This window comes from Monodelphis domestica, chromosome 6 (assembly GCF_027887165.1).
Source record: "Monodelphis domestica isolate mMonDom1 chromosome 6, mMonDom1.pri, whole genome shotgun sequence".
Taxonomy (NCBI): domain Eukaryota; kingdom Metazoa; phylum Chordata; class Mammalia; order Didelphimorphia; family Didelphidae; genus Monodelphis; species Monodelphis domestica.
This window is the reverse complement of record NC_077232.1, coordinates 10,822,365-10,833,756: the sequence shown is the minus strand read 5'-3', so window position 1 is coordinate 10,833,756 and position 11,392 is coordinate 10,822,365. Positions and strand designations below refer to the sequence as shown.

The window sequence follows — 11,392 nt, the reverse complement described above, 5'->3', positions numbered from 1 at the left end:
GTTTAACATCTGCTCCCATTCCAAAGTCTCTCTCCCACCCCCGCTTGGGCCCTGTCCCATCCCCTCTTCTCCCCTAAGCACTGGCCCCACCCAGACTTGTTCAGGGGCCCAAGGGTGCTACATGGACTGCCCAAAAGGGAGGGGATAGGGCTGAAGGGGGAGAGGGGGAGGACCCCACAGAAAGGCCCAACAAGGCCCCCCAAATAAACAGAGTGTCCTTGAGGACAGAATTTAGAAAGAAGGTTGCTCTGGGCACAGAAAAGAAGGGCAAAGGGCAGGAAATGGGGGGATCATTTTAGCTGTGGGCTTGAGGGGAAGGGAAGGACTCATCTGAGTAAATGGGAAGGTCCCCTCTGCATGTGAAGGACCCCTGAGGCCTGCAAAGATGCTGAGATGAATCTGGGGTGGTCGAGACCCTCCTCCAAGCCTTCTGCCCAAGCCTGGGGACTGTTACAAACAGGACAACCCCTAAAGATGCCAACCCAAAGGGAAAATCACCCCCACCCGGGGGACACACCCAGTGGGAATCAGCAGACACCCGCCCAGCTCTTCCCCGTGGGGGGGGGGAGCTGGTCCTTCAAGGAGGCATAGCCCAGGTGCCACACCCTCCACAAGACCTTCGGGATCCCCCCTGGATCTCCCTCCACAAAGAACAGTTTGTATTTACTCATCTGTGTCCATGCTGTTCCCCCAAGCACTCCCCGGTCAGAATGCAGGTTCCTCGAGACCAGAGAAGGTTTTTACTTTGATCCAGGTACCCCCCCCCTCCTCCCCAGCAGTGCCTGGCACAGAGGGAGCGTCGGCTGACACGTTGGTTGAATGAATGGATGAACGAGGAAGAGGGAAGAGAGAAGCCAGGACGTGGGGGAAGGATGGGGGGGAGGGATGGGGGGAGGGATGGGGGGGCCTCTGGACACTGCAGGGCCTCCCTCGGGGCCAGAGCAAATTCCAGCACCAAGAAAGGGCAACAGCTTCAGGTTATCGGCGAGCCAGAGCCCAGGACAGAAACTTGGTTGTGGCGGGTGAGCCGAGAGAGCGGATGTGAACACAGAAATCAAGACCCAAACCCAAGGGGGAACCACCACCCGCACCACAGGAACACACCCAGGGCGGAACTCACAAGAGAGCCAGCGCCGGGCACACAGGGCTGAAGGAGACCTCTGTGAAGGAGGCAGAGCAGCATCAGACCAAGCCCCCCCCCCCCCAAGAAATGCCCGGAGGAGGGAAAACTGCCAGTCCCCTCCCTCATTGTTCAGAGGAGGAAATGGGCCCAAGCACGGCAGGGAAGACACTTGCCCAAAGTCCCTAAACATTCTCTCTCCCTCTCTTTCTCTCTACCCCCTCCCTTGCCCTTTCTCCCCCTTCTCTGTCTCTGTCTCTCTGTCTGTCTATCTCTCTCTCTGTCTCTATCTCTCTCTCTGTCTCTGTCTCTCTCTCTGTCTCTCTCTCTGTCTCTGTCTCTCTCTCTGTCTCTATCTCTCTCTCTGTCTCTGTCTCTCTCTCTGTCTCTATCTCTCTCTCTGTCTCTGTCTCTCTCTCCTTTTCCTCTCTATTATATCTCTCTTTTTTCAAACCCTTTCCTTCCATCTTAGAATCAATCTTGTGTATTGGTTCCAAGGCAGACGAGTGATAAGGACTAGGCAATGGAGTTCAGTGACTTGCCCAGGGTCACCCAGTTAGGAAGTGTCTGAGGTCATATTTGAATCCTGGACCTCCAGTCGCCAGGTTGGGTTCGATCCACAGCCCTGCCTAGCTGCCTAGTTACTGTCTCCATCTCTCTCTCTTCCCCTCTAGCTTTTCGCCTCTGGCTCTCCCTCTCTCTGGTGATTCTCTTTGAGTGAGTCTCTCCAGCTATTCCCAGATTTCCCTTTCTATACCTTTGGCTTCCTCTGGCTAAACTTCTCCCTCTTAGTGGCTGTTTATGTGTGCTGGGGGGGGGGGGGGGGGGGGCGGGTGCAGAAGGTTTTCCTCAGGTAATGAAGAGGAGGGGGCTGTTAGCGCTTTGCTCTCCTAAGGGCTGGTGTTCCATATATGCAGAAGGGAAAAGAGGACGTTCTTCCTCTGCCGGTGTAAGGAAAGATCTGTTGTTTTGATATGAGGTGAGTGGGAAGGGGAGAGACTTAGACAGAGACATTCAGAGGAGGGAGGGAAAAAAAAAGGAGAGAGGGAGGGAGGGAGGGGAGGGAGGGAGGGAGGGAGAGAGGGAGAGAGAGAGAGAGAGAGAGAGAGAGAGAGAGAGAGAGAGAGAGAGAGAGGGAGAGGGAGAGGGAGGGAGAGAGGGAGAGGGAGGAGAGAGGGAGGAGAGAGGGGGGAGAGAGAGAGAAAGGGAGGGAGGGAGAGAAAAAAGGAGAGAGGGAGGAAGAAGAGAGATGGAGACAGAGAGAAGGGGAGGGAGGAGAGGGGAGATGAAAAGAGGTGGAGGTGAGAGAGATGGCAAGCAGAAGGGAATAGAGACAGAGAAGAAACCACCGAAGGAGGAAGAGAAAGAAAAGAGGAAATCCCATAGAGATGGCCAAAGGAATCAAATACTAAAAGAGAGAAAACAGAGAGGGAATGATCCACAGGCCCAGAGAGAGAGGGGAAGAGAACAGTCATATACTTGACCAGGAAGGGGCACACAAAGGAGAAAGAGCTCCACACATCCGAGGAATTCAGTGAGAAAAATCCATGTCTATAAACACAGACACATGCACATACATGTACACACATGCCTCCTGTGTTGTCTAAATCTAACTGGGCCATTTTAGAGATAAGGAAAGTGGAGCCAGCAGGTGTGCCCACCTGGGTGATGGAGTGCCAGGCACATGGGGGTAATGGGCACAGCATCGGTGGGATTCTAGCTGGTGAGCAGGGCCTTATAGCCTGCTCAGTGTGGCACAGGGAGCCCTGGACTGGGAATCACCAGAACCTGGTGCCCATCCCTACCCAGCCCTTCAGCAGCTTCCCCAGAGAGCCCCAAAGACAGAGATCTATGGCCCGGATGGCCTTCGGTGTCCCTCATGTTGCCTCACCTCCTCTAGAGAGCCTTCCCTGATGAACCCTGGGAGGAAGCTGCACTAAAGTCTCAGAGGAAGAGCCTGAGGTCCAGAGAGGGAAGTCATTGGTCCAGCCTCACACAGCTCATATGGGTCCAGGGCCAAGTCTGACTCCAAACTCAGGTTTCACTCAAATCCAAGGGCAGCACTCTTTCCAATGCTCACCAGTGCCAGGCACACAAACACACACACACACAAATCAGAATTGAGATGTCCACCAGGACTCTGGGACACTGAACAGGTTTGAGAAGGAAAAAGACAGAGGGAGACCCAGCCAGCACCAGAGAGAACAGAGCCCAGCTCTGTGGAACTTAGGAAGTCAGGCAAATGTCATCCCACCCTCCCAGCTACCCAGAGAACCCTGTCTGATCCAGCTGGTGGGGGAGGGGGCAGATAGAAGCAGGCACAGCCCAGGGAATCTGGCCCAATGTCTCCACATTCCAGGTGCAGATGAGCTGGAAATCCTTCAGGCCAGAGGCCAGGCTAGGAGAAAGGTCTGAAGATATCCCCAAGGTTCATGGACTGATATCCGTTCAGAGGGCAGGAACCATGACTTTCGAAAAATATCAGGGTTGGGGAGCAGTGCAGCTTTGGGGGCTCAGTGGGTGGAGAGCCAGGCCTAGAGGCTGGAGGTTCCAATCTGGCCTCAGACACTTCCTAGCTGGGTGACCCTGGGCAAGTCCCTTAACTCCCATTGCCTAGCCCTTACCACTCTTCTGCCTTACAACCAATATAGAGTATTGATTTTAAGATGAAAGGTAAAGGTTTCAAAAAAAAAAAGAAAAATATCTGTGGAGCAACAAGGAAGCACCGTGAATAAAGAGCCAGGCCTAGAAATGGGAGATCTCAGGTTCAAATCTGGTCTCAGACCTTCCTTGCTGGTTGACACTTAACCCCATTTGCCTAAGCCTTTCCTTTCTGTATTAAAAGTTGAAAGAAAAAAAAGGAGGAAGGGAGGAAGAGAGAGAGAGAAAAAGAGAAAGAAAGAAAGAAAGAAAGAAAGAAAGAAAGAAAGAAAGAAAGAAAGAAAGAAAGAAAGAAAGAAAGAAAGAAAGAAAGAAAGAAAGAAAGAAAGAGAGAGAGAGAGAGAGAGTCATGAATTAATGGGAATGAACCAGACCCCAAATTAATAACAAAAATGATAATAATTCTTCCACAACAAGAATTCCCTTTGCTATAGCAGTGTGCTATTTACAAAGCACTTTAAGACTCCTAGTGAGCCTGCAAGTCATTTTCATTGGACTTATAAAGAACCTCCACCTTAGAGCGGTTCTGGGATAGCCTCCGGCCACCTAGCTCGTCGTTCCCTGGAAACCTGGGTTTGAACCCACTTTTTCTGAGACCCAGTGTGAGGCTTCTTAAGCTTTACAGAACCTGGTTGCCCCCCCCCATTCCTCCTAGACCCCAGCAGGCAAGTCTGCTACACAAGTCAGTGATCAGTGCCAGACCTCTGTCTAGCACAGATAACAGAATTCTCCTCACATCTGACATCAAGAGCCAGGTTCAAATCCCAGCTCTGCTGCTCAGACACAGGCCAGACGTGTCCCCTTGCCAGAGTTCTGTTTCCAGATCAGGACAGTTGTCACTCTGGACATCCCAAGGTCCAGCCCAAGGCCCGAAGCAACTGGCCAAAGGAAGAGGCGAAGGTCACTGGGGCACTCAAATGAGCTCCAAGTGCTCTGGGGAGAAAGGACACCCAGCCCTGTGCCAAGGAGACGGGCACACGGACTCCAAGGACACGAAAGCTCACCAGGGAGCCATAGCTAGGATCCTTTGGACAGAATGGAAGCTGCCTGAGGGCAGACTGTGTCACATTTGCTTTTGTATCCCCGGCACCTGGTACATGGTAGGAGCTTAATAAATGCGTGTTGACTGAATGGTTGGCTGATATCTAGGCAGACATCCTACAAGTATGTGAACTTTCCCTTTGGAGAAAAGGAGACGTGTCTAAACCATGGGGAGGAGGGCAAGATCAGCACCCTGGCAGTCGGTCAAGAAGGGGAGTTCCCCCACGGTTGGCCATATGAATCCAGGCTGTAAGGCTCTTAGGAGAAGACCCACCGCTGCCACCACAAACCCCCCTGATGGCAACAGCAAAGATGAGGGAGAAGAACAGGGAGGTCACTAGGAGACATCAGTGGGATGCCCAGGCTGGAGATTTAAATAAGGAGGGGCCCCTGGACATCATGTCCTTAAACACCTTCATTTTACAGACGAGGACAGTAACCGGAGAAGAAAGGGACCCACCCACAGTCATAAGGATACTAATTGGCATTCAGGGCAGGTTTCCCACCATCACATGGGCATGAACCACATCCATCTCCCTATGGGCAGCTGCACACGCACCCCAGCCTACATGGATAGCCTTTCTTCTTTGCCCTAATGGCCACCACTGATGCCTTCTATGCCAGCCAGCTGCCAGCGCCCACTGCAGATTTCAACACCATAAAGGACCACAACCTGCCATGGGCCAGGCACTGGGTCTAGAATTACAGATGAGGCACTTATTCTCTGCTGAGGCTAGGGTAACAGGCTTGGGGGCTAGGGGTGGGGGGAGTCTAGTCCCTGCCCTCAAGGAATTGAGCTTCTCCCCCTGTCTTTGGAGCCAGTTTGGCCACCCAAAGCCTGCCAGCCTGCCTGGCTGTTGGTCCTTCTTGCTGCCGATACCCACCAGTCTGGTTCCCCTCCTTCCCTGCCTTAGGGACTGAGCCCAGTGGCCCAGCCCACCGCTCCCACCCTCCCAGCCTTCCTGGGTTGTCCCCCCTCCCTTCCTGCAGGTCCTCCCAGGCACCTACCTCCCTAGCAGGTCACCCCAACCCCTCCTACTGCCTAAAAAGCCCCACCTTCTCGCTGCTCTCTTCTCTGGCCCCTTTAGGAAAGACGGCCTGGCATGGGGAGCCCCAAGAGCAAGGGCTGCCCCCTCCTTGGGACAGGAGACTCTGGGGCTTCACTTCTGTGGCCCTCACTACTGGAGGGATACTGATTGCGGGGCAGAGAAAGGCTCTGGCCTCTGGCCCTCCTCAGGGACAAGGATGCTCTGCCCATTCGATCTCTGGAGGACTTCAGGCTGCCAGGGTCCGGGAGGGGCCAGCCCTGACTGCCCTTGCCAGAGAGCCGCCCCTCAGCCCGGTGGGCAGGGCACATAGCCTCCACTAAGAAGCTCCTGGAGGATCGGCTCCACGCACTTCCCCTTCCCCAGAACCTCCGCTCTGGCCCGCAGGGACCCAGCAGGATGCTGTGCCCCACCAGCCCCTGGACAGAGCCCACGCAGGCCCGCCCTCCCGTGGCAGACCACGGAGCCCCAGCAGCCCCCAGGCTGGAAGGACACACACTCACTCGCTGACACTCCCCACCCATGGGGTGACTCACCCATGTCACATGGAGACACTATCCATGTTACACAAGGAAGCAACAGTTACAGAGAACAGCCACTAAGTAACCGGCCACACAACAGAGCCACAGCTACACTAGCCCTGTGGCAGGGCGCGTCCCTCCCCCCAGCGGCAAATCCAGGCCCCCCCTTAGCTCACCCGGACAGCGCCACAATGTGTCAGCAGCTCCCTCCCCCTTCTTAGGTTCTATGACTGGCATTCCCTGTTCATGCCTAAGCCCCCTTCCAACTCCCACATCCTGTGTTCTGGGACTCTGGGTTCCCCGTTCTACGTGAGCAGCTCCCTCCCGCTTCTTAGGCTCTAAGACGCTGGCACTCTTCTGTGTCCGAAGCTCCTTTGCAGCTCTGCCATTCTACAGCCTTTAAAAACTTTGTTCTAGACCGGCTGTGCCTCCACCACCTGGATTTCCGAAGAGCTCCGCCTCAGCTCCGGAGCCCTCCGTCCCTTCCAACAAAAAAGGAAGAAGAAAACGGGGGAAATCGGCCAAACCAGCCGATATGAGAGAGCCCACGTGACGCCGTGGAGAAGGCGCTGCCCGGGGTCTCCCACCTCCGCCAAAAGGGAGGGGCACTACTTTCCCCGTCCCACATCCTGGCGTTCCTCATTCTGGGTTCGAAGCTCCCCCTCTTCCTCCCCCCCATTTCCAGGGAAAGTCTGCGTTTCCCGTCTCATATTCCGCAGTCTCTGGTTTACGAGCGGAACGGCCCGAGTGTCCCTAGCCCCCCACCGTTCCCGCCCACCCACGCTGCCGAACACAGCCTCCCCACCCACACAGGAGGACCGGAGGCGCACCACACCCAGCCTCTGGCTGGAGAACTCCAGCAGCAGGGTCAGAACGGACTAAACAAATGCCCACCAGCGTCCACCAAGAAGAGCTGGAGGGGGGGAGACACGGGGGGGGGGGGGCGGGGGACACAGGCTGCGGGGGGGGGGGGGCGGGCAGAGGCTCCGACGGTGCAGATTTCCTGTCCTCCGAGGGTTCGGGCAAATCCCAGAAGCAGCTTGATGAGGAAGGGACAAGAAGGCACTTGAGGCTCCCATGAATCAGCCCCAGGAGATCCCCATCTAAACCCTGATTGGGACTTCTGACTGACCCTGAGGCGGCTCCCATGGCCTGGGGAGGGGGAGAACCACACCCCCCTCCACCCCCACAGCCGCACTCCAACCACTCCAACCAGCTCCTCCGGCTCTGGGTGGAGCACTCCCTGTGCCAAGGCCAGCCATTTCGGAGCTGGGCCATGGGTGCCAACTGGTAACCCTGGGCACCCACATCCCCTGCCCTTGCTGTGGCTCCCACGGCCTTCCCCTCTCAGCCCATCCTGGCCTTAGCCTCATGCCTTGACTTTCTACACACCTTGGGACCAGTGTAGAAACGGGCTGCTGCTGTGGCTGCTTCTGGAGGCCCCACCCTGGGCTTCCCTCCCGCTCCCAAGCCTTTGCTACTCCCAAAAACCCTTGAGCACATTCAGCTCTGGGCCCAGAACACCGAGTGCTCTACCTTCCTACTCCACATTTGTGTGTGTGTGTGTGTGTGTGTGTGTGTGTTCCTTTAGCTCACCACCTCTGCCCCTCCCCAACGTGCCCATGTCCCTGCAAGCCCAGGATCTCGATCCATGGCCCCTCCCTGAAGTCTTGGGGCTCCAGAAATGGAGGAAAGACAGGGAAAGAAGGGTTCAAGGAAGAGGAGGAGGAGAAAGAAAAGACCATGACCATAAAGAAGAAGGCTTTTAAGTATGCAAAATGTAGAGGGATTATCATGCCCACTTCCCAGATGAAGTAATGGTGAGGCTGGGAGTGATACTGACTTTTGGATGGATGGCAGTGCTGAGATTCTAACTCAGAGCTCTTCCCTGAGCATTATGCGGTTCCATCCACAGCCCCAGATTCTGCCCTCCTCTCTCAACCAAACCCAAGATCCTCAGCTGCTCAGCACTCACTGTCCCAGTTCTCCTCCCTTCTTCTCTGACTCCACCCATCCATGCTGTGTCCTTCCCTGGGACTCAGTTTTCTCATCTGTAAGACCAGTAAAGTTCAACTAGATGGCTTAGTTTGTAGCCCTAGATCTTGGGTCCCTGCCCCATTACTCCTCAGTTTCCTAAAATGTCACATCAACCACCAGGTGTTTACTGCTATTAAGTGCCAGATTCAGAGGATACAAATCTAAGGAGTTAAACCATCCCTACTTTCAGTAGGGACTTTCAGTCTCTCCACAGGGCATGGTGCAGGGAGGGCATGGAGGGCTCCCCCAGAACTCTCATAATCTCCCTCTAGACTGCCAAATAATCTGGATTTAAATGGACAGAAGGGAGAAAATGGTGATGAAGCCAGAGGTCTATCTGAGAATTTAAAAAAAAAAAAAGATTATCTAGGCTGAACCTCATTTTGCAGATTGGGAAACCAAGGACCAAAGAGATGTGGCTTGTCCAAAGCCTCAAGGTCCTACATGGAAGAGCAGGTCTCCCAGATTGGAACCCCAAGGCTCCTTCTCCAGCACCATCTGCACTCAATTTCAGGCCAGGGCTTCATGTGCTATATTCCCCAACCCCACCCCATTGGGGCAGAAGAGAATGGGAAGGAAGCTTCCCCCTCCTGCCTGAGGGGAAGTGAGCGCCACACCCAGTCCCAGGCCTCAGGGATCTCCCTTTTGGAGATTTGAGGTTTGGGGAGGGGGGCAGGAAGTCAGGAGAAGGGGAAGCTGAAAGCCCAAAGTATCTTTCCTTTTAGCCAACCCAGAGCTGGAAAGAGAAAGGTGTCTTGGGGCTAACTTAGCACTCGCCCTCCAAAGGGAAGGAGAAGGTCTCTGCCAAGATCAGCAATCACAGGACCCTGAACACTAGGCACCCCCAACTTCGGACCCAACCCGTCCCACACCCACAACCAGGAAGCCATCCCGGTGCCATGCAGCCTGTCCTCTACTTCGGGCATCCTCCCAGGACGTGGGCACACCCACCCCACTGTGCACCCAGGCCCTGGCACCTCTGAGCCCAAAGCACTACCCAGGCACTCTCTAGAGCTCAGCCAACCCTGTTTGCCCTCTCCCAGCCACCTCTCTCCGACGTGCCCCTCACAGCCCAGGCCACAGCCAGAAGCTCCACACCCTCACCGCCTCTTCAGACTGCCTTCCTGCCCTCGGTGCCCTGAATTCTCAGCCCTGCCTGGGGTCCCGCCCAGCTCCACGGGAGCTCGGCATGGCCCTGGCCACTGCGAAAGAGCGCACAGCACCCCTCCCCGCGTGGGGAATCCTTACATAACGCGGAGGGGCACACACCCTGCACACAGGGCTGTCTTCCAACAGGTCAGCAGGGACCTCCCCTCTCTTCCCTGTTCCCCAAAGTTGGGGCAGAAATCCCAGGGAGGCTCCCGGAGGGGAAGTTCAGCCTCCCTCCTATCCGTCTTGCCCCACCTCCATCCACAGCCCCCTCCCGCCTCGTTTTTGCCCCCTCTCCTCTCCTCTCCTCTCCTCTCCTCCCCGAACTTCTGGTTTGAATTAGTCATTGGCTCCAACCACCACATTCCTCAGGCTGCTGGCCGGGGGCCAGGGGTTTGGGGTGGGGGCGATCACCGCCCCGATGGGGCTTTGGGGGGGAGTGGGGGTAAACGATGCAGGCCGAACGTTCTACAAGCCACCAGCGCTGCCAACTGCTCGCCCCCGTGCCTAATGTCCTGACCAAGAATCTCCCCCAAGATCCCATCTCGTCTCCCCAAAAGAAAGAGAGAGAGAAAGAGAGGGAGGGAGGGAGAGAGGGAGGGAGGGAGGGAGGGAGAGTCACACAAACACACACGCTGGGACTTTGCAAACTTCAACTCCCGCCGGAGGGGTCTGCGGGGAAGTGGGAGCTTTCTTGGCATGGGGACCAGAAGGGGTGAGAGTAGGGTGGGGCAGCGGCTCCGGGAGGGAGAGAGGGAGGGAGGAGGGAGGCCAAGGGGGTATTCCTGGGGTGTGGCCGCCCAGGCGGTGCAGCAAGCACCAGGCTTAGGGGATGGGGGGGGGGGGGGGCTCAGAAGGGGCGCTGCCCTCTGAGCCTTGTGGGCTGTAAACGGCTGCCTGGAGAGGGGTGACCCGGCGGAGAGATGGTACGAGGAGGGGCTGCGGAGCCAGGAGAGCAGGGCAAGACTCGGAACCAACTTTGCCAACTTTGCCGACCCCACGCCCAGGTTGCATAGGCAGCGAGGCCCTGGGCGCGGGGCGTCCACCCGTCTCCCTCGATGCCCTCGGTCTGCACCCCAAACTCTTGTGACTCAGAAAAGGCCCGGACGCGCTCTTTCTGCGAAGCCACACACAACCCCTACCCCACCCCACCCCCGCGCTACCTTCCAGGCCACCCGGCCCGAAGGAGGCCCTAGATTTCCAGGCACCACCTTTCCGGCCATCCGTCCCAAAGCGCAGCCCGACAGTGCAGCCCCCGAGAAAGGACTCCGCAGCCCTCCGCGGAGTGGCCCCTACCTGTCAGCTCAGCCCCAGGGCACAGCCATGCCCGGCGGACACGGGCCAGCGACCGGGCTAGGGGCGGCAGGGACTCCCGGATCGGGGCGGGTCCGGGCAGGCGGGCGGGCGGCCGGGCGGTGCGGTCCCCGCGGCAGAGCAGCTCCGAGTGGCCGGGCCCCCTTGCGCGGAGGCGGCTCTTGTAACTCCGACTCCGGGCGGGCGGGCGGACGGGCGGGCGGGTCTGCCCCTTCGGAGCCGCCGCGCAGGGAGCCAGAGGGCGGGGCCGGGCGGGGCCGCAGCAGCGGGGCGGCTTCTGCTCGCGGAGCCAGGGGCCTGGGCAGGGGGGGACGCGGGGGAGCGAGGGGGGCCGGGCCAGGCCAGGCCGGGGGCGGGGGACTGGCGCTGGGCACAGGCGCGGTCTCCAGGAGGACGGGGCAAAAGGGAACCCAGTGAAAAGTTGGGGGTTCCTTGGGGATCTTCAGCTCAGAGGCCCTAGCCGCCCCTCCCTGTGGGGACCCCCTGAGCTGGTCCTAAATGGG

At 57.2% G+C, this 11,392-nt stretch overlaps 1 protein-coding gene across 1 annotated transcript in view; it reads right to left on the bottom strand.

The window, feature by feature from the left end:
- AHNAK (AHNAK nucleoprotein) overlaps positions 1–11,068 on the bottom strand; it is a 36,488-nt gene extending 25,420 nt beyond the window's left edge. Inside the window, exon 1 of the mRNA XM_056801612.1 lies at positions 10,872–11,068. The gene's annotated coding sequence lies outside the window, so the exon portion shown is untranslated. The remainder of the gene's footprint in view (positions 1–10,871) is intronic.
- Positions 11,069–11,392: the final 324 nt, after the last annotated feature.